We start from the raw sequence: 5,390 nt of genomic DNA, 5'->3' as shown, positions 1-5,390 counted from the left end.
ATCCAGCTGATGTGAACATTTTCTTTAGCTTCATCTTTAGCTTTTCGTGACATGTTTCAATATACATCATTATTAGATGTAGTTTGGTTAGCCAGATAGTCAACACAGGTGGAAACCGAAATAAAATTTATTCTATTATATTTGTAATTTTAATAATTACCGTAATAATAATAATTATTTCCAGCTATATGCAATAATGATTGTCATTATCCAGCTGACGGTGATTGTGATGATGGTGGTGATAATTCCCACTATGACCTTTGTGAATTTGGCTCAGACTGTGAGGATTGTGGCATACGCTTTGGACATTCCTATTCTGGAACCACTGAAGAAATGACAGGTAAAAATTAAATTTTTAATAAAAATGTTACATTAAAATAATAACACGTGATTTTTGTGGGGCAAAATTGTGATGTGTTTTCTGCCTTAATTATGGTGGTCATGGCTATAATATTGACCATACCAAAGATAGGTGCATATTGTCATTGCCATGCTCTCTTTTCCCATCAGTCGCATTTCTCCACAATCGGTGTGCATCTTCTTAGAGAACTCTCTGATTTGTTTTATTGTTAAAAGTTCACAAATCAATTTCAGACAAAGATGTTCCCTATGAACCTGCATATACAACGTTCTTCCCACAATTCAAAGAGCAATTGTGGGGGAGACCAAGCTAAAAACCATGTTTTTTTTGATCAGCAAAGTAGTGTAGTGGTCACTGTGCTGACTAAGAATATCAATGGCTATGGAATCAAAGAAGGTGCTTGTGATTATACCTGCATGTGTCTGATGTGCAATGTACATCATTGTATTATTGTATGTTTGTACAAAAGAAGTCATATAACATCGGCACTATTACAGAGTTTGTAGAAAATCATGTGATGCTAATTAAATCGACGATAAAAACAAATAAAACATGCCAAACTTTTTTAAGGATTTAACGAAATTAATCATGAGGTAAAACTTTGATGATTACTTACTGTAAAATTCTCATACAAATCCACTTCACACTGTACACGCATGTATTTGTGTATACTAATTAATACAAAATATCCTATAAATAAACATTTTAAACAATGATCCCCCTGTAAAATCGGTTAATAAGATTCTGACTTGCTCAGATTTGGTGTGGATAAAAGTATAATATATTATTGAAAACTGTAGCCAAGGCACGATTGGAGCCTGTAACATCTGAGCATTTGGCATGTCACGTGATTTGAATTAAATTATTAATTAGCAAATGACAAAGCGTATAATTTACACTTTAGTATTTATGTAAATTAACATTAGCCTATGCACTTAGACAACCTGTGTACCTGTAGTATGTTCATGATGTTATCAACATTCCATTGTACATGTAACGCTCAGACGAGTATTGTTAATTATGTGTATTATCTTATATATATTCAGAGACGGCAAATACTTTGATGGAAATACATCATCAAAAACGACTGCCTATATATACCAGGTTTCAGAATCCGGGTTGATTTTCGGTAAACAAAATGAGCATGTGGGTACTTCAACTCTGTTTCGAATGAAATCTCCTAAATCATCAATACACAATTAATAACTACAACTGAGGGTGTTCATGATTTTTTTTGATGTGACAATTATTGATTGTGACACAGCTGTTGTCATACCATGGATACTAATTTTGTGTATACCCCAAAGCTTACAGTTAATACTTGTATTGTCATTCCAGATAAAATACTAATGAAAAACAAATAACCCAATGTTGTCAATTTTGTTAGAAATGCAAAACCTCATGAAAGGTTTTGTCCATATGTTATATACAAAATATCACGTTGATCGGGTAAAACACTGGAAAGGAATAAATGCCCCAAATTATAGTAATTTTTCCAGGAATCCAAGATCAATCAGAAAATTATTTCATCTGTGCTCATAAAAATGCTTAGCTTATATATGTTCTATACAAAATATCAAGGTGGTCGGTTGGAGCACACATGAGGACCAAATGCCTTAAATTGTGGCAATTTTTGCCAGAAACCAAAAAGACGACCAAACTATTTGTTTGTTTGTTTTTTTTTGAAAGAGTACCATACGTACTACATGCCAATTATAATGCGGATCAGTTAAAACAAGATGAGAAATATTTTTGACATTTTGCCTAAAATTCTATTTTAGCTGTCGGGAGGAATTCGATTGTGGCATCAGTAAAAAATACTTCCAATTATGAAAAAATCGAAAATGACGACCGAACCACGTGCTTAGCCATGAAATGATTGAAACAATAATGTGCTTTAGAAGCTAAAACCCAAATTTCAGATCAGTGTGTATATAAATGCCATGCCAATATCTGTCTAAGGGATTAGCTGACGACCATTTCGATATTTGCTTTGTTTTATTATTCCGAACAATGGAAATACTATTTAAATATGCTTATGCTCGTCCTGGCCAACTTAATTAACAAGTTAAATCAAAAAGAAACCCACAGTGTTATAATAATGTAATTGTAGATTCGTAACACGGACTTGTTTTTCCGAAAGATATTTCAAGTATGACGTACTTATGTGTATTCCTTCATTTTGACAGGTACTTTTTTACCCCCATAGAATATGCAAACGTTACAAGACGTGTCTCAAAAAAAGAAAAATTCTTTTATTTAAATTTGATCATGTCCTTATCATGACCATTAGAACAGGTTATATAACACACTACCACTGTCTATTTGCATATACAATGCCATATATTTATTGTAGTTTAGTTAACCTGTCATCAGTGACCCGACATCAGATAGAATAGAAATTATTATTATTTTAAACAAATATCGTGATAATAATTTTACCTATTTATTTCCAGGCATATGTAATAATGATTGTTTGTGGTTTGGTGACGGTGTATGTGATGACGGTGGTGTTAATTCTGTTTATGCGGATTGTGTTTATGGCTCAGACTGTGAAGATTGTGGCGTACGCTTTTAGGAATACCGTGGCTAGAAATTCGTCAGCTATTGTTGCTATGGTCACCAGAAAAATAGAAGTAGGATTGAATGAGCTGAAAGTTGCATTATTGTGAAAATGCTACTGATTATTATCTTCATTCACATCTTGTTCATTTATTAAACTTAGACATTAATATGTCAGCTATTTTACAAAATGAATTTAGTGACAAACATTTGATTATAGTCAGAATGAATCACGATTATCACCTCCTTAAATCAAGCAACTATGTATGAGCGAACACAGATTACTTTGTAGATGTGTACAGATAAGAAATGCATTAACTGTACTATATATAAGTGGAATAAATGTGTGTACTGAAATTATACTGAACTCGTGTAGTCATTTTCGCAAAAGTCCCAAAAGCCCAATTACATATTTGAAAGACCCGCTTCTCTTACAAAGGATTTCGTTTAAGAAAGGAAGCACTATCTAAAGAAGATACATTGGTTCTTTATCGTGCATTGAACGATACAACCAGCACACAGGAACGAAAGTCTTCCATCTTATTTACATAAACGTAACCCCGTGTTTGTTGCCTAGTAACAACGTGTTATACCCATCCAGTCTATTAAAGTAATACCTGGGCTCTACACACAAGAAATACGAATGCGTATGTATGTTATTTGCGTTGTAGGAAAGGTTATGTGCTGTGTACACTCAATACCATGCAATGGTCTTATTTTTATAATTCTTTTTTTCTTACAGTTTTCGACGTTCGTATGACTACTATTAGCATATTAGCTATACTAGTATATACGAGATGCAGAACCCGTACTTTGTTTAATCTAGTGAGCTTTCTCCTATAATAGGAATTGGAATTTTTGGTTTGAAACCAAACAACGACACGTTAATTGCCAACATTTGAGGGCACGATGCTTATGCAAAAAAATGTCGTTGGGGGCGTAGCCCACATATATGTCAACGAGACTAATGAGGGCGCTGTCCTTGTGAATTAACTGTCATTGCTGCAGGCAAATCCGATATACAATGATTATTAACAATTACATTGTATCGATATCCCCAATTATTTCATATTTACTGTTGCTCATTTCTTAGCTACGATAGCTTAGTTTACCTGGTCCCAGTGACATATATATGACGAAATATGATGAATAAGTAGAGCTTTTCTTTTAATTCATTCACTTTTTTATACTTGTTACAATCTTATGATTAATTTCCATAAATGACTAATTCTGTCGCATCAGAACGCTTAGTCTACCACCCCATCCTTTCTCTAAAGTAGAGCCAGAAAAAAATAATATTCCTTATATGGAAAAAGTGGATGTGGTTTTATAACATTACAAGAATCATGACACCATTTTCGAAAAGTTAATGTTGCAAGCACACTTTTATGAATGGTAATTTATGTCCAGTACAATTTCTGACATATATTTCTGTTGTGTCACTGTCACTCTTAAAACACAGGGATTGTTGGATGTTTCCATAAAACATTGACAATTCTCAATAATGGTATGGACATATCCAAATTATTGCTCTTTAACAAGATTACAAAACAAATAGAGTAAATACAATGTCCTCACATCCGTTAAGACTGACTGACTCTTAGTTGTCTGATTGATGGTTTCTCCAAACTCGAAACAGGGCAGTAGCACTGTGGGCCTCTTTTTCAAATATGGTTGTATACTAGTGTGACATTATTTGGTAAACTTGTTCGAATACTATGTCTATATATCTATTATATATAATTAATAATAGCTCGAGTTTTACAGATTTGTACTTCGTCACCAACTCTGCATTTGAATTTGAGTTTAATTGACAATATAATTTCCCTGAAAATTGCTGCTAGAATGCCGGGGTGTAATTACTATATAAATTCGGCGAGACGAAGCTTGGGTGGTAATGTTATATTGAAATGTGTATCTGCTGTTGACTGATGTAGTTTAGCTGGTCTTATTTGGTTGGTCGAAACTTTTAACTATATTCATCGTTCAATAGAATGAATGACCTACGTATGTTTTGATAGGGTCAGTGCATCTTAATGTAACCTGTCAATGAACCGGCCGCGAAAGTAACATATCGCCAACTTCAATGTCAAAACAAAATCAAATAGTTGTTTCTCATTTCTGTCTTGTTAACATGAGAAACTGGAATAATAATTTATCAGAATATCTCAGAATCAATAGACAATACTCTTTAATCAACCCTTATCTAGTCACACAAAGCTACAATTTGAATATGGTGAACTACTATTAGTATAATAGTAGTAGTGAGAGAGATATAGAGAAAAATAATGATTAATACACGATCAATTATTATGTTGATATACATTACTGTAAATATTATATGTTTGTTGGAATAAATATATATCTAACAAAAACGTGTTCGTTTTCAACCAATGAGCACAATATAAAAACGAATGCGAAATAATACATATCGATTCTTAAAACCAAACAAAGCTCAACAGATTCA

General features: G+C 33.0%; 1 long non-coding RNA gene across 1 annotated transcript; it reads left to right on the top strand.

The window, feature by feature from the left end:
• The first annotated feature begins 232 nt into the window (after window positions 1-232).
• Window positions 233-3,285, top strand: LOC146733650 (uncharacterized). The gene is made up of 2 exons (XR_014926708.1): window positions 233-340; window positions 2,818-3,285. It is a non-coding gene; the product is annotated as an uncharacterized LOC146733650 (long non-coding RNA).
• The last annotated feature ends 2,105 nt before the right edge of the window (window positions 3,286-5,390 follow it).

The sequence above is a fragment of the Saccoglossus kowalevskii genome, chromosome 16 (genome assembly GCF_978046115.1).
Source record: "Saccoglossus kowalevskii chromosome 16, keSacKowa6.1, whole genome shotgun sequence".
NCBI lineage: Eukaryota > Metazoa > Hemichordata > Enteropneusta > Harrimaniidae > Saccoglossus > Saccoglossus kowalevskii.
Note: the sequence above shows the minus strand (reverse complement) of the source record. Positions and strands in the feature narration are given on the sequence as shown.